Below are 26,829 nucleotides of genomic sequence, written 5' to 3'. Positions count from 1 at the left end.
TTCACTCTTGGAAAAAGTCTTAAAGGTGCAAAACTTATTATTCAGCATAAACAGAACAGACATTTTGGGATAAAAGTATCATATAATTAACCCAGGACATTTTACTCCTTATCTCTATATCGTCACCTTACTGCTAAAACTAATATATATTCTAACTCTACAAACACATACATTATACATCTAATATACAGCTATATACAGACAATCGTAGTAACATTCAGCAAACCATGATATTTACACATAATGTATTATCTACTATGTGTAACCTGGTTCTTGAGTAAAGACGACCTTATGAATGGGTTTGTCTGTACTCAAGGCAGAATTGATCCAAACTGTCTTCTTTAACAAACTTCTGACATGTACTACTGGGACTTAATCTATTGTATGTAAAGGCTCAGCTATGGCAGGGCCCACTCGGTTGGTAGAGCTTCGGGTGCTAGCTAACTAGGTGGCTTTTGCTAGATGTTGCTCTTAATTTTTGAAAGATCTCCCACTCAATATTTTTAAGGTGGTTTTTAACAATCTATTGTATTTCTCCACTTTGCCTGCAGCTGGTGTATGGTAGGGGATATGTTACACCCACTCAGTGCTATGTTCCTTAGCCCAGGTGTTGATAAGGCTGTTCTTGAAATGAGTCTCGTTGTCTGACTCAGTCTTTTCAGGGGTACCATGCCTCCAAAGGACTTGCTTTTTAAGGCTCAGGATAGTGTTATGGGCCGTAGCATGAGGCATGGGGTAGGTTTCTAACCATCTTGTGATGGCTTTTACTACTGTGAGCATGTGGCGCTTGCCTTGGCATGTCTGGGGTGGTGTGATGCAGTTAATCTGTCAGGCCTCCCTATACTTGTACTTGGATCACTGTCTACTATACTATAGGGGCTTCACTTGCTTGGCCTGTTTGATGGTAGCACACGTCTTACAATTATGGATAACTTGAGAAATACTGTCTATGGTTAGATCTACCCTTCGGTCTCGTGCCCACTTATAGGTGGTATTTCTGCCTTGATGACCTGAGACATCATGAGCCTATCAAGCTAGGAACAACTTTCTTTTGTGCTGCTAATTTAAGTCTATCTTTGATACTTTTATTTTTGCGGCCTGATTTACTTGTTGATTGTTTTGGTGTTCTTTATTAGTTCTACTCTTGGGGACATGGGCATCTATGTGGTGAACTTTTACAGGTAGTTTCTCTACCCTGGTAGCAATGTCTTTCTACTCATCAGCAGCTTAAATAGTTGGGGTTTTTTTACGCTGCTACTTAGCCTTTTTTCACTTTTCTAATTATCATTACAGAGTATTGGTTACTATTTATGAATCGGTGTAGAGGTGGAGCTTTGGCCACTTCTCTCTTTTGGTAATGTCTAGGGCTAGTTGAGCAGCTTTGAGTTCAGCGAGTTGGCTTGATCCACCCTCTCCTTCAGTAGTTTCTGTGACTTGTTGTGTGGGGCTTTATATGGCTGCTTTCTACTTTTGTTTCATTCTTACAATGCGGTAAGAACTATTAGTAAAAAGAGCATAATGTGTTTCTTCCGCTGGCAGTTGGTTATATGGTGGCATTTCTTCAGCACGTGTCACTTCTTATTCCTCTTCATCAGCAAGAATAAAGTTTCCACCTTCAGGCTAGTTTGTAATTATCTCTGAAATTTCAGGGTGATTCAGTTTTCTAATATGGGCGTGCTGTGTGATAAGAGTAATTTACTTGCTCCATGTAGCACTGGTGGCACAGTGGGTAGAGGGAACCTTTGCTTTGAACATCCACCCCAGGAATGGTGGTTGGGGTGTCAGGAGGAGTTTACTTCAGTGCCTATTACTTTTGAGGTGGCTTGGAGTCTTTTATAGGTTGCTACAATTTCTTTTTCTGTAGAGTATAGTTGGTTTCAGACCTTCTGTTGCTTTGACTCTAAAATCTTAGTGGTCGGCTTTGAGTCTGACCAGGCACTTTCTGCTAAAGGCTCCAGGACAAACCATGGCTCCCGGCTGCAGAGTAGAGCACGTTCTTAACATCTGGTCCTGCTTTGACTGGGATAAGGGCTACCGCATGAGCAATCTCCTGTTTGATCCGGGCAAAGGCTTGCTGCTGCTCAGGGCCCTAGTGGAAAGTGTTCTTCTTGTGGGTGACTAGGTAGAGAGGGTTCACAATCTGGCTGTACTCGTGAATGTTTATTCTCTAAAAGTCTATGGCGCTTAGGAAAGCTTGTGTTTCTTTTTTGCTGGTTGGTGGAGACATTTTTGTGATCTTGTTGATGATATCGGTGGGAATTTGACACTATCCATCTTGACCCTTCACTCTCAGGAACTGGATTTCTTGAGCAGGTCCCTTGACTTTGTTCTTCTTGATGGCAAAGCTGGCTTTTAGGAGAAGCTGGATGATTTTCTCTTTTCTTAAACACTTCTGCTGCTGTCTTCCCCCACACAATGATGTTATTAATATACTGCAGGTGTTCTGGAGCCGCACCCTTTTCTAGTGTAGTCTGGATCAGTCCATGGCAAATGGTGGAGTTGTGTTTCCACCCCTGGGGCAGTTGGTTCCAGGTGTACTGCACGCCCCTCTAGGTGAAGGAAAACTGAGGCTTGCATTCTGTTGCCAGAGGAATGGAGAAAAATGCATTGGTAATATTGATAGTGGCATACTACTTTGCTGCCTTGGACTTTAGCTCGTACTGGAGTTTCAGCATGTCTGGTACAGCAGCGCTCAGCAGTGGAGTCACTTTATTCCATGCATGGTAGTCTACAGTCAATATCTATTTTCTTTCAGATTTGCGCACAGGCTAAATGGGGCTGTTTAAGGGTGAGTGGGTTTTGCTGACCACTCTTTGGTTCTCCAGCTTACGGATCATTCTGTAGATGGGGATCACGGTATCTTGAGTTGTTTGGTACTGTTGGTGGTGCACTGTCGAGGTGGTAATTGGTACTAATTGGTACTTGTTGCTCTTCTACTTTGAGGAGTCTTACTACAGATGGGTTTTCTGATAGTCTAGGTATTGACGCCCTCTGTCTCTACAGCTGCTATCCCAAATGCCCACCTGAGTCCCCTTGGGTCTTTGAAATACCCACTTCGAAGGAAGTCTATGCCTAAAATGCATGGGGCTTCTGGGTCAGTCACAATAGAGTGATTCTTCTACTCATTTCAATCAGGATCACTTCAGCTTCTACTAAAGTAAAATCTTTTGATCTTCCTGTCACACTAGCAATAGAAACAGATTCTGCCCCCACCTGTCTTGATGGGATTAATGTGCACTGCGCAGTCAACTAAAGCTTTATATTCTTGTGGTTTAGATGTGCTAGGCTAACGAATCTACACAGTCTAAAAAACACAGTTTTCCCTAGCCTCTACCTGGTCAGAGGCAGGGCCCCTCTAAGATTGGTTATCTTTCTTTCCCAGGGCATATGTCTTGGAGGTTCCTTCAAGGGGATCAAACATATCGTCATCATCATTATATATGGCAGTTCCCTTTTGGTAGAACTTCCTCTCTGAGTCTTGCTGTCCTTCAATTCACACACCATTGTGCCAGAGCAGCAGTAGATTTTCCATCCTATCTCTTTATGTTTTCTCCACAATCACGCAGGAAGAACCACAGCTCAGCTTGTGGGGTGTACCTTCTCTCCCCATCTGGGGAACATCTGTGTTGGATACCAGAACCTTTGATCTGTATTTGCTGAGATAGGAAGCTTACCAGAATAAATACTAGGAAAGTGGTTTCTTTAACATTCAGGGGAAACTGAACCTGCTCAAAAAGTGACTTAACAGATTCAAAGGAGAAGAAGGAAAGGAAAGGCTGGAAAGCATAATACCCTGCTCCTCCTTTAACAAACTGGGTGCAGTTACTAATAAACCCCCAAAATATACTACTGGAACTAAGATGCAGGGTAGGACGAAGAAACCATAAACCATACTTATCTTGAACAGACTCCAGTATCTTTGTAAATGCCCTATAAATCATTCTCACTGAGCCTAGCACAATACCTATTCTAATCCGTGCCCCTCTATTGTAAAAACTACATACTAGGGACAATACTGGAGCTGTTTCGGGATAAGAAAATAATCGTAGTGACCAGAAAGGTATTAAGACCTCAAAAAAGCCTAGGGACCAGAACCACATGAAGGCCTCCACCCTGAGGGATATTACAAATTCAACGAACATGGCTACTGACTGCTTTAACCCACTACAGAGCAAGCACAACCAACATGCAATCAATAAAGGTTTTTTCCACTTTCTCGGGCCACGCGTTGGGCACCAATAAATGCATTTGTCCTGGTTCAGGGCAAATTTGGGAGACAACCCCCAAAGGGGTTCTTCTAGAAAGCAGATTCAATTGGCCCCTCCCCCAACCTGTTCGGGAAAAATACCTCCTTGGAGAAAAGTGGAAAAAACTGTTTATTAAACAATAAAACCTAAACAATATTAAACAATAAAACCTCTTGCCCCTCTAAAGAGACACCAACTCAGAAAGTCCCCTTCGTGGGCTGTAGCTCGACTCACTCAGTCTCTTAACAGTCCCTCTGGCGCTGCAAATGCTGCGGCCCAGGCCTAGCCTGGTGGGCCACAGGTGCAAGCTGCTGGTACTCTTCTGGGTGTTCAGTCCAGAGCACAATTAAACAGGTCTAAAGAAAAGGAAAAAAACACAGTCTAGGGAACTTCTTTGCCTCAGCTAGCTAAAACTAACCAAAAGCTAAGAAGAGCTCTGTCCTGCTGTTTGTCTATCCACAGACAACACAGTCCAAGATCAGGAATGTGGAGGAGTGGGTGCAGTTTTCTGAAAACAAACTCCACGCTTCTTTTCTCCCCCCTTCACTCTTTGAACAAGTCTTAAAGGTGCAAAACTTATTATTCAGCATAAACAGAACAGACGATTGGGGATAAAAGCATCCTATAGTCAACCCAGGACAACATCTGACCTAAAAGATATCTTTTTAAGCATCCGTATATCAATAGTGATCATAGAATGGTTTGAGTTGGAATCAACCTTAAATATAGTCTAGTTCCAACCCCCCTGCCATTGGCGGGGATACCTTCCACTAGACCAGGTTCTTCAGGGCCCCATCCAACCTGGCCTTGAAGACCTCTAGGGATGGGGCAGCCGCAGCTTCTCTGGGCAACCTGTGCCAGGGCCTCACCACTCTCACAGGGAAGAATTTCTTCCCAATATGTAATCTAAACCTACCCTTTTTCAGCTTAAAGCCATTCCCCTTTGTTCTATGACTTCATGCCTATTATGGCCTGGAGTTCCCGGGGTCTCTCCAACCCCAGCTGCCGTAGGTGTCCCGGATAGTGATGTCCAGCTAAGCACAACCTGTCCAGGTCTCTCAGTCAAGCTCCCAGCCACAGGAAATCTTAGCAAGCAGCTCAGCTCTTAAGTGAGATCAGCTCTTTGGTGAATTCAGCTCTTCAGTGATTTGAGCTCTTTGCTTGCTAAGGTGCCCCGGGCAGATGCAGGGAGAGAGAGAGGGGAGAAGGCTGTATGATGTTCCACAGTGGTGTCTTTATTGGCAGCTTCTGCGAAGGGTTTCAGTGACAGCTCTTCTGCCAAACAGAGCAGAAATGGGGGTTTATATAGGGTGTAGGCGTTTTGGGAAATGGTCCTATAGTAAGGGTTGAGGAGAATATGACCTATGGTCTTATAAAGAGATAATGAGGGTCCGAAGGTGGAAGAGGGGCTACTTTGGTCCAGTCATCATGACTAGGCATTTCTTATCTTAGGCAAGTGACCACCATGGAGGCCTTGCAGGGCCTCTGGCTGCTACACATGCCCTTGTAAAAAGTCCTTCTTCATACTTCTTGTAGGCCCCCTATAGGTACTAGAAGGCTGCTATAAGGTCTTTCTTAAGCTTTGTCCAGGCTGGACACCCCCGACTCTCTTAGCCTGTCTTCATAGGAGAGAGACTCCAGCCTTCTGATCATCTCTGTGGCCTCTTCTGAACTCCTTTCAACATGTCCATGTCCTTCTTGTGTTGTGGGCCCCAGAGCTGGATGCAGTACTCCAGGTGGGGTCTCACAAGAGCAGAGGAGACAGGACAAATCACTTCCCTTGACCTGCTGGTCATGCTGCTTTTGATGCAGCCCAGGACACAATAGGTTTTCTGGGCTGCCAGCGCAAGTTGCCGAGATATATTGAGCTTCTTATCCACCACGACCCCCAGATCCTTCTCCCCAGGGCTGCTCTTATTCCATTCTCTGCCCAGCCTATACTTGTGCTTGGGATTTTCTGGACCCAGGTTCAGGACCTAAAGGATCAGGAACAACCATTTTGTCGATGTTTTTGTCTAGCCATGTGCAACTAGCTTTTTAAATGGAGCATGGTTGTTATAGCATGGAGATTACTTCCTGGTGATCTGCAGGACACAAGGACTCTATGTGAAGGAATATCTTCTTCAGTATCTGTTTCCTTAGATCCCCGTTGGAAGCATAAGGTATATATGGTACCTAACACAAGGCAACCTGAGATGTGATTCAAACAGTAGTACTTTGGAGCCACTGAAGGCCAAGGCAGTTGAATATCTTGTCCTTACGACTACAGCAGCAGTGTTGTCTTATCTGCTTCCCTTTAAGCAGATGTTTAGTGTAAGAGCTAGTTGTCTGCGTGGTGTAATGCAACTCATAAATATATATTTGCAGGAGCTAGTACTGTAGCAGATTTGGGCTGGCAGCTGCTGCTTTTGTCCCCCAGCCAAAACAAGAGTACTTTGTAGTGAGACAATTAGCAGCTTAATGCTCTATGGGCCTCAGTGATGTGCCTCTGTGTTTTGATTTTTGACTTAAGGTGGATGTTTGTGTTTTGAAGCCATTAAATGAATTAAACATATCATTTGAACTGGGGTCTCTTTCCTTATCAGGCTAAAGCTCTGAGACTCTTAACAGTTCAATAATATTGTGCAATTTGGTGTTTTGTCTTGTTTTGAAAAAATAAACTGGGCATCTGATCTAGGATTCATCTTTCATTAATTTTCATCCCTTGCAGGGCAGTTTGTTGGTGACCAAGTCATTGCTGCTCTTGAGTAAAGCTACAGTGATTGTAATGCTGTGAGCTCTAAATAATCTAAAGCACAAGACAGGGGTGAAAAGACATAGCCAATGACAGAATGCTGAATGCTTCTTGAATTTAGCTCCTCACTAGCTTAAACTTTAAACTTGATCTCTTTGAAGCAGACTATGATAATGGAGCTGATAGGTGCATCATTATGCAATAATGTGAAAATCTGCTTTTGTGTCTCAAGTGTAGACTTCTTACTAGTGAATACCTTCTTACATAGCGTTGGTTTCTGCAGTGAACTGAAGGATACTGGGCAGGGAGGCAGCTTGCATAGCTTTATCAGACTTCACTGTCTCATACAGCATTAGAGATACTTTGCAGATGAGTTGCACACTGGGTCTATTAATAATACAGTTGCATCAGTGTTACACGTGTGTGTTGATTTGACACAACCTGGTTGGTTTTTTTCCTTGTAGTGGGGGAAGGCCAGAGGGGTAGCTTCTGTGAGAAGCTGCTAGAAGCTCCCACCATGTCTGAGAGAGCCAATCTCTGATGGCTCTGAAGATGGACATGCTGCTGGCCCAATTAGAGAGGTTGGTAATGCCTCTGTGATGACATATTTAAGAAGAAAATCAAAATATGCAGTTTTTTCCCCAGGGGTGTTGAGGCACTGCGGCCGCTGCCATGCCAGCACAGCCCATGGCAAGCTTTGCCTACCTGGCCTCCCCTACCTAACCTCCCCGCAGGCAATGCCCTGCATGAAGACAACCGTTAAATAGTGACAACATTGCGGCAATCGCCACTGCCCATGTGGTGGCGGTGGGGCCACATGGCCAATGGCGAAAATGTGGCAGGCGACACCCCGATGCGGAACCTGGACGAAATCAACCTCTCAGTGCTGCGGGATCCTGCAGGAATCTTTGAATTAGTGGAACTTGTTGGCAATGGTACCTATGAGCTGCAATTTTTCTTCTAGTCAGAGAAGAGGAGGAAGTGAGGATGTGAAGAAAAACATGGCAGCACCAAGGTCAATGGAAAAGAAAAAGGGGGAGGTGGTGTTCCAAGTATCTGAGCCAAAATTCCTCTGCAAGCCGTGGTGAGGACTACAGTGAAACAAACTGTCTCCCTATAATGCATGAAGTCCACAGGGGATGCTAAGATCCACTTGCAGCCCATGGGAAAAGTGCTCGTGCCAGAGCAGGTGGATGCCAGAGAATGCTGTAATCGAGTGGAAGACTCAAATAGAGAGCCCTTGATTCCACAGATAGAGAGAAAAGACCCTTGCTTCCAAACTAGAGCAGCCTAGCCTTATAAGACTGCACCCCATGGACGAATTACTCACACCACAACAGTTTTGAGAAGACTGCTTGTGGGAGGGACCTTATGGCATAGCAGAGAAAGGACTCCTCTCCCTGAGCTAACAAAAAAAAATCTCAAATGACAAACTGACCAAGACCCCCATGCCTTGCCACCCTGTGCTATTGATGGAAAAGAGGGAGGGGCTGGAGGGAAAAAAGTGTTTTAAAAGCTTATTTTAATTCTTATTATCCTCCTCTGACTCTGTTAATAATAAATTTACTTTATACCTTTAAATTTGAACCTGTTTTATCCTTAGAGTGTTTGTTTTCTCACAGTCCTTAACTCATGAGCCCTTCATAAATTTTTTCCCCTCTCTTCTGCTCAACTGTAGCAGAAGAAGCTAAGTGAACATTTGTGGGTACCTGGCGTTTGGCCAGCGTCAAACCACGACACTGTTTCTCCCTTGTTTTAATGCCTGTGACCAACTCCAAACAGGAGGGTTCCTGTAGGGATGCTGGGCTCCAGGATGGCTTTGATGAATGGAGACGAGAGATCTCTGAAGGCTGCTCTTAGAATATAAGGTTTATTAGGGATGGTGAAAGGTCTTGCTTGGAGCTGCCAAATGCAGCACGTGGCAAGGCCTGAGGGGATGGGGAGAGACAAGGGGTAGAGAGGATGCTCTAGGAGAGGGTGGAAGTTCTAAGAGGGGGGAAGATCCAAGAGAGAGGAAGTTCTAAGAGAGGGGAAGTTCCAAGAGGGCGTCTGGCCCCTCGGAGACCCCTTATTAGGGGACTTCAAGGTGGGCTGGAACAAGACTTGGGCCAATGGGGTCACAGACACTTGATACTTCAGGGGAGGGTTACAGGTGTGGGATGAACCATACATTTTGGGGGTTGAGATGGAACAGTCCATTTGACTTTTGGACCTATCTGTAGGTAAGGGTATTGTCCAGCCAGTAGGGGGGATTGTTTTCATCCTGGCTGTACTATTGTAAATCTTTTGTCAGGCAATTATATTTATCTATCCTTTCCAACAGGTTCCCAATTTGTATTGCAGTGGTTGAAAAATAAGTAGCATGGCTGCATAAGTCCTTAGTTTGGTTTGAGTGGCCGATGGCACAGATAAATTTTTGTCTGTAATTCCTAGGTGTTACTACTCAGTTTCTAGAAACCTATGTTCCTTGATGTCATGCTTTGGTATTGGCCAAACGCCAGGCACCCATTTGTCCTCCCCTGCCACAGCTGGGCAGAGGAGAGAGAAAAATTTAATGAAGGCTTCATGAGTTGAAATAAAAATGGGGAGAAAAGACTCCAAGGGCAAAACAGGCTTGGCTTAGAGGTACAAAGTAAATTTATTACTAACAAAATCAGAGGAGGATTAGGAGAAGTAAAATAAGCCCTTCAAAATACCTTTCTTCCCCCAACCCCTCCCTCCTTTCCACTGACAGTTCAGGGATATGACCGCATACAGATGGACTGCATGCTTCATAAGAGGAGGAGGGATTTGGCTACAGAGAGCCAATCCTTAACATGAACATAAGCAAGTACCTATTGGTCAGTGAGCAGGGTGGTAACCAATCATAGCCAATCAGATTTGAACACAGAGTGTTTTGAATAGCCTATATAAAGAGCTGTGCACACTAATTAAGCCTCTCTCTGCTGCATGAAACCCTGATGTGTATTGTCGCTCCATCTCCACCATCCATGACATTTGGTGCCCCATGTGAGGAAAGCAACTAAGGCATGATAAAAGAAAGGAGATGGAACACCAGAGGCCAACAGCCAAAAGCTGTAAGGAAAATACAGCCAGAGCTAGCAACAGCCAGAACTGTGAGGAAAATACAGCCAGAGAGCTGTGTGAAACAAAAAGCCAGTAAGGCTAGAAACCCAGATGGCATAGGAGCTGGAAAAAGCCGGAAAGGCTAAAAAACTGAACGGTGTGAGAGCCGGAGAAACAAAAAAGCTGAAAAAATAGAAGAAAAATCCCACCGAAGAAATAGGCAAATTTATATCTGTAGAGGAGCAACCAGTCATTAAGGTATGATCTTTTATTTTACTTCAATGAGGAGTTAAGTATGAGCAACAAGCTCTGAAAGCCACTATGGTTGCTATAAAACTCTTAATGCTTATTTCAAACTGGCTGGGGGGGGTTAGAAGCCGAACAGGATGCAGAAACTGCAGTAGAGACGCTGCCCATACCACAGCTGAAAAAGCCATCCTTAGACTCCACACCCCGTACCGCCGGTAACACACCATGGACACAGCCCACTGAAAAACCCCAACATCGAGGATGCCATGTGCTTTGGACACAGATCATCCTAGACGGCCATCGCCATGTGGCACAGGAGCTGCCCACCGGATCATCTAAAAATGGCAGGGCATGGAAAGCAGCCAGCGGGAGAAGAGATACCGTGCTGAACACGTGGAGGCAGCAGCCAGAATCCCCTCTGTCATGGCACCCAGGAATCCATCCAGTGCGTCCAGCAGGCCCCAGAAGCATCACAGCGCCAGAAACTGGAAGAGAAGCCAGCAGCCCCACTGCTGGGAGAGCTCCAACAGCTTGCTCACCTGTGCCATGCATAGACCCACTAACGCTCGGGACCGTGGGACATCACATCATGCCAACTACAAACAGCCCCGGACTGAAGCAAAGCGGAGTTGACCGCCACCACCAACGGATTGCGTTTCCTGGCATTAACCGCGACAGCTGTATCAACTACTTCTGCACCATCGGCGAATGCTTGTGAGTTTACTGGGGCTGTGGGAGGAAAGCCAAGGGATGGCCCCTTGTACCCCGATCCATTGAATCGTAGAAGGGACCCTGACAGTATCACACAGGAGCTATCGCTACCCCTCACCATGCAGCATCAGCTGGAGCCGTGTAACAGCCCTCCTAGCAGTGTGTTTCCCCCTCCACCTGCCCTCTGCAAAAGCAGAGAGGCGGCAACAGAGGAGGCGGGGGGAGGGGGGGAGAGCAAGTGAAGCCACGAGGAGACTGCAGCAAAAGCGGGAGGGAGGGGGGGCTGCAGGAGCCACTGCGGTACAAAGCGCATGGGTGCGAGAACATGCCTGCACTGCGGGACAGTGGCAGGCACCTGCCCTCCATCAAGCAGGTCCAGCGGGATGCCTGCAGCTCCCCAGCACCAGCAACCCAAAAGCTCCAGAGCCCAACACAGTGCTCTGAACCAACCCCAACTGCGCCGAAAGCCGCCACCCTGGGGGAGGGGATGCTCCCAGGCACCCTTTTCCTACGCTGAGACCAAAGATCAGGGCACGGGAAAAGCCCCTACAGGCAGAAAGCATAGGCGAGGGCTGCAGGGGGAGGCATGCGGGAGCGTGGTGCCCTGAGGGTGACCCCGATGCGTGCTGCTCCTACCCCTTCTACAGCAGCCGAAAGGTTCTCGTCTTCTGCAGACCCTCATAAACTAATACAATGCTAGAAAAAAGACCTAATTAAACAAGTAACCCCTTCCTCAAGAAGACTGCAGCATTTGCAAAGCCTTGTGCAAAAACAACTACGATCTAAACCTGTCAGTTCTACAGATAATCCATAGAACTTTTCTGGTTTTTATTATTCAAATAGTGATTGCTACACGATTTAAGAAGTCAAAATTGTTATTTATGCCTGTGTTACCACTACCTCAAACCCTTTCACCATACCACTCGCACACATAATCCAGTTAGTTTGTGGAAGAAGAGGTACTCAAACATGAAACAAGAACCAAAATAATTATATGCACAAAACCTGCACAAAAATAACTTCTGGAAATTCTAGAGTTTAATTCTGCTTACTAGTTTTAATATTTAGCCAGTTAAAAATAAACTAAAGCTTTTTAAAGGTGCCTTTTTGGAATTGGTGTGAAATAATGTCAGCTACAGTTTCCAAAGAAAGATGCTGTTAACTATACTGATGATACATTTACAAAAATTAGTAACATATGACAAAATTGAAATAAAAATGTAAATGTGACCTTTTCTCTTTAAGTGTTTATTTTTACTAAGCTTTATACTCAATGCGTAGCACAAACAGGGATCCAGCTAAATTATTTAATGTTACTTATATGTATTAATTTAATTATTCATAAGTTGTTTATGTTAAGGAACTTTTTCAGTTAATATTAATAAAAGTTTGGTTTTAAGATATTGTTAGGGAAATCCAGTCAAGTTCCTGGCTCTAACCAAGCCTTAGACCTGGCTGGCAGGGAAGTATGCCATAAATCCCAGGTGTTTTTGTCCTAAAAATAAAATCAAAACACTTTGACTTGTAAATTTGGTCTTATAAAAGCTGAACCCTCTTTTCAAGGTAAACTTGGAAGCTTTGTTCCAGAAAAAGCTATCCAAGTCCAGCTATGACAGACCCTGGGTAAGGGTAAAGCATTTAGGCATTCATAAGTATTTTTGTTCAGTGGTGTTTATTGTTTACTAGATGTGTTGCTTTACTGTTCATAATAAGTCCATGTTATCTGAATTTAATAGGTTAAATTATGTTCTTATTATAGTTGTTAAGACTGAAAATAGAAGTGAGTACTGATAGCCTGTTCAGCTACCACAGCAAACAGAACTTATTTGCCTCGTTCCAAACACATCCAAATAGTACAGTAGTACTATACAGTGGAATCATAATCAAAGACTGGAAAATTATCAGCCTAGTTGCTCAGTGCTATGCTTTTTCTGCATTTTCTGTTTCAGTGTCTAAAAACAGAGATACAAATGAAAAAAATCAAATTCTGAACAACTAAAAATATGCATTTTAATTGACTGGTGCTCACCAGGTCAAGGCCTGCATGAGCATTGAAACCTTTTAAATGATCCTGTTTAAGTTGGTTTGTAATGTTCAAGTTGTAAGTTGTACATTTAAAGCAAGTAACCTGCAGCATGCCACCCAGTAATATTGTACTTTTGATAGCTCCTGGATGTGATAGTAAAAAACTGATGGGACGCACCAATAGCTGGAAAGATTTGGTTTATTAGTTTGGTAAGGAGTTCCATTCTCCTTGTACTGTGTTTGTTGTCCTTCTTGCAAGGGGCCCCACAGAAAGATAATAAACATGACTTTTATATTTTAAAACAGAAAAGGTAGAATTATGACAGCATACAGACGGACTGTATGCTTCATAAGACAAGGAGGGGTTTGGCTACAGAGAGCCAATCCCTGACATGAATGTAAGCAGGTAGCTATTGGTCAATGAGCCGGGTGGTAGCCAATCAGGTTCTAACGCAGAGTGTTTTGAATAGCCTATATAAAGAACTGTGTACACCAATTAAGGCTTTCTCTGCTGCATGAAACCCCGATGTGTATAGTCTCTCCATCTCCACTATCCACAACACAGGGAGACAGGGCATGGGGGTTTGGTCCGTTCATCACCTGAGCTCTTTTTCCACAGCTCAGGGAGAGGAGTCCTTCCTCTCTGAGACCGTGAGGTCCTTCCCACGGGAAACAGTTCTCCATGAACTTCTCCAACATGGCTCCAATCTCATGAGCAGCAGTCCTCCCAAAACTGCTGCAACATGAGTTTCTCCGACAGGCAAACAGTCCTCCCAAAACTGTCACAACGTGGGTCACTCTTCCATGGGGTGCAGTACTCCAAGGACAGGCTGCTGCAGCCTGGAAGCAAGGGCCCTCTCTCTCCACCAGGTGTTCCACTGGACCACAGCTTCCTCCAGCAATCCACCTGCTCCAGCATGAGCACCTGTCCCATGGGCTGCGGGTGGATCTCTGCATCCCCTGTGAACCCCCATAGACTGCAGGGGGACAGCTGCTTCACCATGGTCATCACCACAGGCTGCTGAGGAATCTTGGCTCCAGAGCCTGGAGCACCTCCTCCCCCTCTGTCTTCATCGATCTTGGTGTCTCCATGTTGTTTTCCTTCACATGTTCTCACCTCCTCCTTTTCTCTGTCTAGGAAAAATCTGTACCCCCTTTGTTTTGATTTTCTTCTTAAATATGTTACCACAGAGGTGTTACCAACCTCTCTAATTGGCCCAGCTTTGGCCAGCAGCATGTCTATCTTCAGAGCCATGAGGTATTGGCTCTGCCAGACATGGTAGAAGCTTCTAGAAGCTTCTCACAGAAGCTACTCCTGTGGTCCCCCTGCTACCAAAAACCAGGCTGTGCAAAACCAACACACTTGTTTAAATAAACGCTGGTATGCCAGCTCGAGGCGTGAAAAACTACTGCCTGCTGCACTGAGAAAGGCGAAGTTATGTAACACCAAAGCACCGTATTATGGTGTCATGGTTTGACACGGGAAGAGAATTTTTTTTTTGGAAGGAAGAGGTCAGTCCAGTCAGGGGTCAGGTTTGGATACTGACACTTGGGGTGACCAATTGAAGGTGGACACGCCTCTGAGAACACAGAGGGGTTAAAAGCGGAATTCCCAGGAGGACTCATCCTTCTTTGGTTCCGGTCATCGCAAGGTACGGACCTCCCCCCCCAGCCCGGGCTGGGTGGGGGAGGGGAGCCATGCGGCCTGCAGAGGTAGGCCAGAGTGTGAAGGATCGGAACCAGCTGGGCCAGCTCCTGCGGATGGAAGGGTGGAGAACATCTGGGATGTTTTTGTTCCCCCTCCCCTAAGCTAGAGGGAAAAGAGATAGAGAGCCAGCAGACACCTGGGAGTTTGCCGGCGGAGGAGAAGGAGAAGGGGGGGGAAGATGCCCAGCGTGGGAGATGGGAGACGCAGTCCTGGGCTGAGATTGCAGCCGTCCGGGGAGTCCGGGAATTTTAACCCTTTCCTGTGAAACGAAGGCTTTATGAAATATTACTCCTCCTCAATTTGAAGGAAAGAGAGACAGCCTGGGACCTCAGATGTTCAGAGAAGAAGGTTGGGGGGAGATGATGGAGTGGCTTTTTGGCTGGACTCTTCTTGTTTACCATAGACTGAACCACTCTTTCTTTCAAGAGGGACTGCATTTTAGGGGGATGCACTGGTGAGCCAAGAGACCTTCTTCAGCAACTACCAGTTTTGGAATGGACAGAGATAGCTGAGGAGGGTGTGAGGATGCCCTTTATCTTCAGAGAAGAAGAGAAGGAGATCTCTGTCCTTGGACCCTCGGCCCCAGGGGAAAATGGGGGTCTCTAGTCCCGAATTGTGATATTGGACTGTTGTTCCTGGTGGTCCTTGGCAAAGCATCCTTAAAGGGGCCCTATAAGCAGTCTCTGTCCATGCACGGTGGTGAGAGCACTGTGACATGGAGAGAAGAATGTCACACTGGCCGGTGTGTCTGGGCAGTGCCACATATGACATTGGAAACACAAGAGGTGGCAGCTATGTTTCCTGGGGGTCTGTGGTGCAAGGGGGACTCCTCTCTTCCCCGATGGACTCAGTATTGATTATATTGAAGGGTGAAAACTTGATTAAGGATCCAAATGGGTCTCGCCGTGCTTTGGTGGAGTTGGGTGGTGGGAGGAGGAATGTTTTGGAAGGTTTTCATTTCGAATTTTGTGTTTTTTTCCTTTCCTTTCTTTTCCTTTTATAGTAGTAGTCGTAGTAGTGTAATAAAGTTTTTCCTTTGTTATTAAGTTTGGCCTGCTTTGCTCTGTTCTTGATCACATTTCACAGCATTTGATTGATAGGTTGTATTTTCATGGGGCGCTGGCATTGTGCCAGCGTCAAACCATGACACATGGTTTACACTTACAATGCTATAAATATTCCTTTCCTCTTGCTGCTTATGAAAGAGGGGACTGCATCAAGCCCTGCCCTGTTTTTTTTAACAGAGCGTGTGTCTGGCAGTCCCTTGAGGAGAGCTTTCTTCTTGCATCCAGCCTTGCTTGCATACAAAGAGAATCAAGGCAATTAGTCATTCACTGACTTATGAATGGTGCTTGTTTAAAGAATTGTCTAAAAATAGTTAAAACAGGCTGAAATAAAGGATGTTCTTATATTGAGCTAGCTTGGACATCACTCAGCTAATTCAAATGATGTGTCTTGCTTCACTGAACAATACAGCAATGTGCTGTGTTTTGGTAAGTATGCAAATGGGAGAATGAATAAGTAAGTTCACTCTGTTAAGTCTGATGCAAGATGCCATGAAACAGACAGGCTTTGGTCATGATTACTTGAATTTGAGCAACCTAATTTTGAGAAATGACCTGGATAAATCCAAAGTATATCATACTGTCTCATGCTCAGCCATTCCATAGACATGCCAGTGTGTAAATCTGCTTCAAGGAAGTAAATTACTTATCCAAGTCATGAATGGTCGAAATAAAAGACTGAACAGGTGTCATGGTTTGCATCTTCCCAAATGAATGCTGTGAGATGCGATCCGGAAGAGAGCAGAGCAGGCCCAAGCTTAAGGAAAAAGGAAAAAAAAAAAAACCAAACAACTTTATTAAACTACTACTATGATAAAAGGAAACAAAAAAGGAAAAAAACCACACACTAAATCAAAAATGAAAACCTTCCAAAATATTCCTCCTCCCCCCACCCCAACTCCAACAAACCACAGTGAGAAACAACTTGGGCCCTTAATCAAGTCATCAGCCTTCAGTATAATCAATACTAAGTCCATCAGGGGAGAGAGAGGTCTCCCTTGCACCATAGACCCCCAGGAAACACAGCTGCCACTTCTTGTGTTTTCATGTCACGCATGGCACCACCCGGAGAGAATCTGCCAGTGTGACACTCTCCTCTCCATGTCACAGTGCTGTCACCACCGTGCATGGACAGTCTGCTCATAAGGCTCCTTTAAGGATGCTTTGCCAAGGACCGACAGTCCAGTGTCTCATTTTGGGACCACAGTGCCCCCCCCCCCATTTTCCTCCTCCCCTGGGGCCGAGGGTGAAAACAGAGATCTTCATCTTCCTGAAGACAGAGGGCCTCATCACACCCTCCTCAGCTTTTCTCTGTTCACTCCATTCCTGCACTGGTAGTTGCTGAAGCAGGTCTCCTGGCTCACCATGCATCCCCCTAAAATGCAGTCTCTCTTGGGGGAGAAATTGGTTCAGTCTATGGCTAACAAGAAAAGTCCAGCCAAAAGCCACTCCATCATCTCCCCCCGACCTTCTTTCCCTAACATCTGAGGTCACAGGCTGTCTCTCTTTCCTTCAAATTGAGGAGGAGTAATTATTCAGAAAGCCTTCATTCCCCAGGAACGGGTTAAAAGTCCTGGACTCCTCGGACAGCTGAAATCTCAGCCCAGAACTCCATATCCCACGCTGGGCGTCTTCCCCCCTTTCTCCTCTGCCGGCAAACTTCCAGGTGTCTTCAGGCTCTCTGTTTCTTTCCCTCTAGGTTGGGGGAGGGGGGGGGTGGGGGGGAACAAAGACATCTCAGACTTCCTCCACCCTTCTGTCTGCAGGAGCTGTCTCGGTTCCAGATCCTTCATCCCCTGGCCTACCTCTCTAGGCCGCATGGCTTCCCCTCCCCGTCCCAGCCCATGGCTGGGCAGGGGAGGTCTGCTCTCTCTGATGACCAGAACCAAAGAGACAGTTCTCCTGGGAGTTCTTGCTTTTAACCCCCTGTGTTCCCAGAGGCGTGTCCAGCCTTCAGTGGTCACTCCAGGTGCCAGTATGGAAACATGACCACTGATTGGTTTGACTACCAACTTCCTGAGAAAATTCCCTTCCATGTCAAACCACGACAGCAGGATGCTGAAGATGTAGACTAATGCAGTTCCTTGTAAAAGAGACAATCTTTTGGACCCTGGAGCCTCACAAGTGGAAGTAGGTGCCCAGGATATCAATCTCGTGCACACATAACTGGAGGACTTCCACACATGTTGCCAGAGATGTTAGTAATGTAACATGATACTTTGAATAAGCAGCCTCAAACATTCCTGCCACTGCTCCAGCAGAACTCTATTTATAAATAGAAAGAGTTAGAAAATTGCTTTTTCCTAAATGGGCACAAACAGTTTCTAGAACAGCTGCACCAGTGTTAGAGCTTTATCATTTCATCTACCAGCATCTTCAGTTATACCCTCAGTAGGCCTGAGGGGATGGGGGAGGGGAGAGACAAGGGGTAGAGAGGGTGCTCTAGGAGAGGGTGGAAGTTCTAAGAGGGGGGAAGATCCAAGAGAGGGGAAGTTCCAAGAGGAGGGAAGATCCAAGAGGGGGGAAGATCCAAGAGAGGGGAAGTTCCAAGAGAGGGGAAGATCTAAGAGAGAGGAAGTTCTAAGAGAACGGGAATTCCAAGAGGGCGTCTGGCCCCTCGGAGACCCCTTATCAGGGGGCTTCAAGGTGGGCTGGAACAAGACTTGGGCCAATGGGGTCACAGACACTTGATACTTCAGGGGAGGGTTACAGGTGTGGGATGAACCATACATTTTGGGGGTTGAGATGGAACAGTCCATTTGACTTTTGGACCTATCTGTAGGTAAGGGTATTGTCCAGCCAGTAGGGGGGATTGTTTTCATCCTGGCTGTACTATTGTAAATCTTTTGCCAGGCAATTATATTTATCCATCCTTTCCAACACCCAGTGAACCTGATTTCAAGCCATACAACTCATATACACTCTGTGGGCAACCACAAATTATTCTAATGTAGGTAGGTGCTCCTGTAATCTGCTTGTTTGCCTAATCTCTGAGGGTTTTGAGGGAAAAAAATTGTTTAAGTAGCACTTCTGCATCTTAATGGTTTATACTAAGGAGTTCAGAAGTCTAGACCTGTGTGGAAATGCTCTTGTTTTGCTATTATCACATTGGGAGATATTGCTGAGGCAGGAAAAAACCTCTCTGTCAAACCATGGGCACTACAAAATTGACCTGTGCACCTACTGGCCCTGTGCTGGTGGGACTGTGCTTGGTTGTGCAACCAGGGAGATAAACAGCTTCAGGAATGTTCAGGTGGCATCTCTGCCTAAGGTAAACTTCTTATTCAGCTTTCAGCCTTGTCCCCAGCTTTCTGTCCCCAGCAAGCTCTCCACACAAGAGCATTACAGCTACCTTGTCTGAAACTGGATGCTTCCTGATTTGAGAGCACTGACAATGCATTTTTCTAGCCAGAGCCAGAGTGGTTGTTGCATTGTTCAAACTGAGAAGAACAATTAACTGGACAATACCATGGACCTTCCTTGTAGTAAAATGCACTGCAAGAAAGAAATATCTAACTCCTGAACTGTTTGAGATCCTAAATGCATGTCCTGGTTCCAGCCCAGATCAGTGGGAGGTGATACCTAAGATTTTTTGCTTTTCATATTTTTCATATATTTTTAGATTTGTAGATTGCTAAAGCATGGCTGTAGCTTCTAGTATTTTTTCTTTCTTCCCTACATTTAGGAACAATAAGCTAACCTTCTAAACACATTCCTAAATATTGTTTAGTCTTATTCCAATAAGAGAACCAACTACAAGGATGTTCTGTTTTCCAGCCAGAATCTGGACCAGACATAACAAAAGTGAGGCAAAAGAAACTTCTGGACTGCTTCCATTGGGGAAGGACCCCAGGAATTATTATCTAACCAACTAACCTTTTAACTGGACAGTATATGATAAGCATACTAATTGACTAACCTTATAAAAATTGTGGAATTACTATACCACATGCCATTTTCACCATATTGTGTACCTGAAAGCTTTCAAGTAAAGGTTTGCTTTTATATTCACTCTAACTTTCTTGGGAATATCTAGTCTATTTTCAAGGCATCAGAGGGGGCATGGCCAAGACATTGTGTTATTTGATAGAACCTTATGTCATTGCTTGGGGTGGGAGAGGGTCTGTCTGCCATTGTTTTTCATTGTCCTGGGCTTGGTGAGCATTTTGCATGCAAATCATCCCCATTGTATGTTTTTTTCATTAGTATTGTTGCTATTACTGTTTGTTTTCTTATCTCATTGCTGTTTCCAGTAAATTGTTTTTACCTTGACCCATGATTTTCACCTTTTGTGCCTCCAGTTTTCAACTTCATGCCTGGAGTGGGAAGGGGGAGGGGAAGTTGAGGGGAACAAGATAATGGCATCTGGTTTGGGAGAGTCTCAGTGGGGGCACTGAACTGGGGAGTACTATTTCTAAACCACGACAGTGCAGCTGACTTCTGCAGGCTATTTCAATCTCTAGATGAGTAGCACTGCCATTAGCAGGTATTGTCATGAAGACTAGCACCTCCAGACTGAACTTCTAGGTTATCAAAGGGAAGCAATATTAAAAAAAAATTATTTTGAGTAGTGTTAGAAGAAAAATGTTTGATTTCCAGGCACTGCTTGTTCAGAGCAGTTTTATTTACTTGGATACCTTGAGAAATGGCCCAGGCAACAGGAATGTGAATGTATGAGATCATAAGAGCTTGAATGCAAACCAGCTTAACAGGGCTGTACTAAATCCCTCCCCTATCATTCAGCTCAACCCTGTCTTCATGTCTATTGTTAGTCCTGATTTCAGATCTAAGGAGCAACAAGACTAATATGTGGGCGAAAGCACTTTCTTTAAAGGTGTAATTGTAACTTTGACTTTCATATTGCAGGCTGGCTGCTTTGGTTTGAGTTGAGTGACTTAACGTCCCAGCTTTATGAACATAGGTACACGGACAGTGTCATGGTTTAACCCCAGCCATCAACCAAGTCCCATGCAGCTGCTGGCTTCCTCCCTCACCAGTGGGATCAGGGAGAGAACTGGAGAGATAAAAGTGAGAAAACTCGTGGGTTGAGATAAAGATAGTTAAATAGGGAAAGCAAAAGCTTCACACTCAAGCAAGGCAAACCAAGGAATTTGTTCACTGCTTCCCATGGGCAGTCAGGTGTTCAGCCATCCCCAGGAAATCAGGGCTCAGTCACATGTAATGGTGACTTGTGAAGACAAATGCCATCACTCCAAATGTCCTCCCCCTTCTCCTTCTTCCCCCATCTTATATACTTAGCATAATGCCATTTGGTCTGAAATATCCCTTTGGTCTGTTGGGGTCACGTGTCCCAGCTGTGTCCCCTCCCAGCTTCTTGTGCACTCACAAGGTGGTGTGAGAAGCAAAAAAGGCCTTGGCTCTGTGCAAGCCCTGCTCAGCAATAACAAAAAACCATCACTGTATAATCAACACTGTGTTCAGCACAAATCCAAAATATACTAGCCTATACTAGCCACTGTGAAGAAAATTAACTCTATCCCAGCCAAAACCAGCACAGCAGAGAAATATTTAATAACAACTTACTGTTCAAAGAAGTTTTGGTAAATGGAAAAAGTTTATATGAGAAGAGTTCTCCCTGGAAGACACAGCTTTTAGTAATGCCCCAGATAACTAAATTACTAAGTGTATACAAGGTATGATTAGTGTGAAACAAGAATGGACTTCTGCCTGTCAGACCAGTCTCTGTGTAAGTTAACCTCACTTCATGACTCATCTTTGCCCCATTGACTTGTGGCTCTATTTTATTTCTTGTTTAGAAGCTTCACATCCTTTTTATGAGACCTAATTCACTCTTCACATTCAGGTCTTTGATTTAAATTCCTTATTTAACAGTGCAGATAATATAGAAGTTTGCTGCTGTTAGTGTTCATATGTCCACTGCAGCATCAAGGGAGTTTTCAGGACTCAGATTTAATTTATCTGGTCACTCATCTTCTAACTTGGATCAGAGATGTGGTCCTAATTCTCTAAAAGCACAATGAATGTCAATAAATATTATTATGGTGCTGCTAGGAAATGAACCCAGAACTGAGGCTAAATCACCAAGTAGGTGCCCAGCTCTGGCACAAGAAATTACTTTGGACCCAAGTCATAATAGCTGAAGCTGAAATAATAATGTTGGGTTTACATTCATTTTTACTTCATCAAATAGTAAACAACACAGTGTGGCTAGCTATAATGCTTCTTTGCAGGTTCTGAAACTGCATGATATCAAGGTGCTTTAAACCTACCTCACTGATGTAAGAAACAGGCTGCTAGTATTTATTGAATGTTTTTTCTGGCACATTTAATACTGCATGCACTAATCCCAGCTTAATGTGGAAGAGGAGCATCCATTAGATGAATTGCATGCTTGATGCACTAGAAGCATTAAAGGGAAGTCTTTGGGATTAGATATTAACACTTAACTCAATAATGGCCTGTAGTTCCTGCTCTTGTTGGTTTTCTTGTGTGTTAAATGTGTGGTGTAGTTAGCAGCATGCTGTCAGGAGCCATCATAAGGCATGCAGCTATGGGAAGTGATGTGCACAGTGAGGAGCCTGGTTATGCCTGTTACAAAGAAAGATGAGGAATCCTTGTGCTGTCTGCAAGTGCTGCAACTCTTACCAGAGCAGAGTGGATGATCTGTAGGAGACTTTGGTGTCACCTGCACAGAGTCAGTAGGAGCTTGTCTGTGGCCTGGCTGCAGCAGATCGTTACAAAAAATCACAAAATACTTTAAAAACTCAAATGCTTCCTTTGTACCTTAACTTAAATATAGTTTTCAAAAGATGTTCAGTTTCACTGATGCTGCATTTTCATAGGGCTTGCATTATGCTTGTGATGTTTTTAAATGAAAATTATATTTAACTGGTACTTCCAGAAATGCTGAGCATCTGCAGTTTTGCTGCTGGTGCTCCTGATTTCCTCAAATCAGGTCAGTTATGATGCTGGTGGCTTTCCAGGGAATGTGTGCTCTTTCCCCAGCAGCCTCTCTGAAGTGGGCAGATAGGATGGATTAATCATTGCTACCCTTGCTGCCTAAAAACTGGGGATCTAAGTTTTGTTAGCTTGAGAAGAGTAGAAGAAATCAGTATTGGACTATAGAAGTGTCAGATACAGCTATGCTGGAATAACTACTGAATTTCTTGACAGCTGAAGCTAGGTTGTAGTCGAGCCTGTGTTAGTGGTCCATGCTGAAAGGGAGATGATATTAATATATGTGTCAAGTCACTGTAGTATTTATTCATAGTGACTGAATCAGGATTTAATTCAGTGGTTGGTTGAGTCAAAGTAATCTACTCCACAGTAAGGAAATGTAAAGTAAAGCACAACTTTGTTGGCCTGGCTGGGGGGAGCATGCAGCATGCAGGGGTTAACAGCACACCTCCATGTGCATGTCCACTGTGCTCATCTTACAGAGGTTATTTATACATTTACAAGTTTGGCATCCACCCTTATTTTGTTCATTTATCTGAAAGTTACATTCTTAAGGGTTGGGGTCTTACATAACTTATAGTTTCCTTATCTTAGGGTTACAAACAGGGTGTGCTATTCTTATCTAGTACATTAATCACACACCTATTTTGCTAATACACACTTAATTTTACTATTACACACGTTATCGCTATATTAGTTATACTTAATTTATAATTGTGTATTATTTATGTTCCTATTCTCTATTACATATAAAAATTACATTTTTCCACCCTTTGTGAAAGCTCTCTCCTTTGTCATTAAAACAGCAGTTAGCACCCTTCTTCCTTCTTATCACTTAGCTCACAGGGACTAAGACAGTTCATCAGAAAAGCGATTAGTCAGACACATTAGCTTGCATTCCTTTTTCTTATCATCTTAGTCAACTTGGGTTTGTTTTTCAAAAGCAGTTAGGTTTAGGCATAGCAGCTAGCATTCTCTTATCATCATAGCCCCTTCCAGGGCTAGGCTTCTTATCTTGCAAAAGCAGCTTGTTCTGCAGAAGCTAAACACTTATTTTTATTAATCTGTACTTTATATTAAGGTGCTTGTATATTAAGGTGCTTATGCTAAAGGAGTCCTGTGTTTCAGGTAGAAACATTTAGGTTTGTATTTTCAGTCAAATAGCATGGTATCTAGTAAGACTTTTATTTTTTTGACATATATAGATTTCACTATGGCTTTGCTCTATCCAAATAGAAGAAAAATAGCAAACAAGAACTACAGGTACTAATGAGGATGCCAGGAAGTAGGGCAGCAAAAGAGGAAACAAAGTGACTGTGCTGCATTGTCCCTCTGATGTTCTAGGGCTCATTTCAGGTTCTGATGAGTTCTCTCTATTATTGCTTGGCTGGTGGACGAGTATGGAATTCCAGTTTGATGTTCGATTCCCCATTCAAGCAGGAAATTATTGAAGGCCCTGGAGACATAGGCCAGCCCGTTGTCAGTTTTTATGACCTTTGGAATCCCCAACACAGAGAAGGCCTGTATTAGATGTTTTCGTGCATCCATTGCCTTCTTCCCTGTGTGGGCTGAGGCATAGACTGCACCAGAACAGGTATCCACACTGACATGAACATATTTAAACTTGCCAAATTGGGGTACATGAGTTACACCAGTCTTCCAGATTTCATAACTTTGGAGACCTCTGGGGTTTACCCCTGCCCCCAGTGATGGTAATGCAGACCCCTGGCATTGTGAGCATGTGGCCACGGTCGGTCTGGCCTGGTCATGTGGCAGATGGAATTGGTGGACCAGACCAGACGCATTCTGATGGAACTGCTGATGGCTGAGTTTTGCTCGATGGAAGGCATTGCCTTGGCCAGACAGCTGTAGCGGTGTGGCCAGGACATCAGCTCTGCGGTTACCCTCCACGATGAAACCTGGGAGATCAGAGTGTGATCTCACATGCATGATGTAAAAGGGTTGCTCTCAGTGGGAAACCAGCTGTACTAATCTTGAAAGCAACTTATAAATCACTGGGTTTGAGATTTCTTTGAGCACCGCGTGCTAGGCCCCAGACACCACCCCTGCCACGTAAGCCAAATCAGTCACAATGTTAATAGGTTCGGGGAACTTTTCAAAGACCCTGACAACAGCGTCCAACTCAGCTACTTGAGGGGAGCCCTGAATGATCTTAACATTGGTCTCCCACCGCTGAGTCTGGAGGTCCTTCCAAGTCATTACAGACTTGTGGGAACTCCCAGACATGTCCGTGAAAATGATCAAGGCTTTGAATTTCTTTTGGCACTGTCGTGGTTTGACACAGAAAAAGAATTTTTCTCAGAAGGAAGAGGTCAATTTGGATATTGACCAATTGAAGGTGGACACGCCTCTGAGAACACAGAGGGGTTAAAAGCAGAATTCCCAGGAGAACTCGCTCTCTTTGGTTCCGGTCAGCGTGCAGTGCAGCCTCTCCCCTGCCCACCTGTGGCTGGGTGGGGGAGGGGAAAAGCCATGTGGCCTTCGGAGGTAGGCCCAAGAGTGGAGGGACTGGAACCGGGCTGGCCCCCTGCAGCTGGAAGGGTGGAGAAATCTGGGATGTCTCCGTTTCACCCCAGAGTCTCTCTCTCTCTCTCTCTCTCTCTCTCTCTCTCTCTCAAGAGACAGCGGTGGTTTTGTCAGCAGTTCACCGCAGGGAAGGAGAAGAGCGGGGGGCCGCAAGGTGCCCAGCCGCCGTGGGAGCTGGAGCCTGGGCAGTGAGCCATCCTTGGGAGTCGGGACTTTTAACCCTTCCTTAAGAAATGAAAGCTTTGTGAAATTTTTCTCCTCCTTGGTTTGAAAGAGAGGAAGAGAGACAGCTTGGACCCTGGGATGTTGGAAGGAGAAATTCTAGATGGGAGGAGATGATGGAGTGGCTTTTGGCTGGACTTTTTCTTGGTAGCCACAGACTGAACTGATCTTCTCCTCCAAGTGAGGCTGTATTTTAGGAGGATGCCAGTGAGCCAAAGAGACCTGCTTCAGCTGGGAAAAGACCGAAGTGGAGCAAACAGAGAAAAGTTAGGGAGTTTTGTGGTGGTGCCCCCTGTCTTCAGAGAAGAAGAAGAGAAGATCTCTGTTCTTGGACCCTCGGCCCCAGGGGAAAATTGTAAAGACGTTTATTTGTATTCCACGGACAGATACAAGCGAGATCTCTGTGGTTGCTCGTGGGGGATCAGGTTTATTCGGGATGCAGAAAGGCCCTGCCTCGAGCTGCTAAACACAGCACGTGGCTGGGCCTAAGGTGATGGGGGAGGGGAGAGACAAAGGGGGGAGCACGGACTCCCGGAGGACGCTCCAGGAGGAGAGGGGAAGATCCAAGAGGGCGTCCAGCCCCCCGGAGACCCTTTATCAAGGGGGGCTCCAAGGTGGGCTGGAACAGGACTTGGGCCAATGGGGTCACAGACACTTGATGGTTCAGGGGAGGGTTACAGGTGTGGGGTGAACCATACATTCTGGGGGGTGAGATGGAACAGTCCATTTGGCTTTTGGACCCCTCTGTAGGTGAGGGTTATTGTCCAGCCAGTAGGGGGCGTTATATTCGTCCTGGCTGTACTACTGTGGTTCTTAATCATATTTATCTACCCTTCCCAACAGAAAATGGGGGGGAACGTGGTCCCAAAAATGAAAAAAACTGAGCTGTTGTTTTTTCCCTTCTTGTCAGGACATCCTTGAAAGGAAAAATCCTAAAAGCAGTCTGTCCATCCATACATTGGTGGTGAGAGCACTGTGCATGGAAAGGAGAGGGTCACCATTGGCAAGCTTTTTTCTCCGGGCAGTGCCACGTGTGACATGGAAGCACAGGATGTGGCAGCTGTGTTTCTTGGGGGGTCTGTGGCACAGGAGGGGCTCCTCTCTCCCTCAATGGACTGAGTATCGATTGTCTGGAGGGTGGAAACCTGATTGGGGTCCAGGTTGTATCTCACTGTGGTTTGTTGGAGTTGGGTGGTAGGAGGAGGAATGCTTTGCAAGGTTTTCATTTAGAATTTTGTGTGGTTTTTTCCCCCTTTCTTTTCCTTTTATAGTAGTATGGTAGTAGTAGCTTAATAAAGTTTTTTTCCCTGTTATTAA

General features: G+C 45.0%; 1 protein-coding gene and 1 long non-coding RNA gene across 2 annotated transcripts in view; both read left to right on the top strand.

The window, feature by feature from the left end:
• LOC116806979 (ubiquitin-conjugating enzyme E2 R2) overlaps nucleotides 1-26,829 on the top strand; it is a 165,184-nt gene that overhangs the window by 75,516 nt on the left and 62,839 nt on the right. The window lies entirely within an intron of this gene.
• LOC140682172 (uncharacterized) lies at nucleotides 671-26,829 on the top strand. Its single transcript, XR_012053440.1, has 2 exons — nucleotides 671-11,010; nucleotides 25,384-26,829. It is a non-coding gene; the product is annotated as an uncharacterized lncRNA (long non-coding RNA).

The sequence above is a fragment of the Taeniopygia guttata genome, chromosome W (assembly GCF_048771995.1).
Source record: "Taeniopygia guttata chromosome W, bTaeGut7.mat, whole genome shotgun sequence".
Classification (NCBI taxonomy): Eukaryota; Metazoa; Chordata; class Aves; order Passeriformes; family Estrildidae; genus Taeniopygia; species Taeniopygia guttata.
This window is presented reverse-complemented; position numbering and strand designations above follow the sequence as displayed.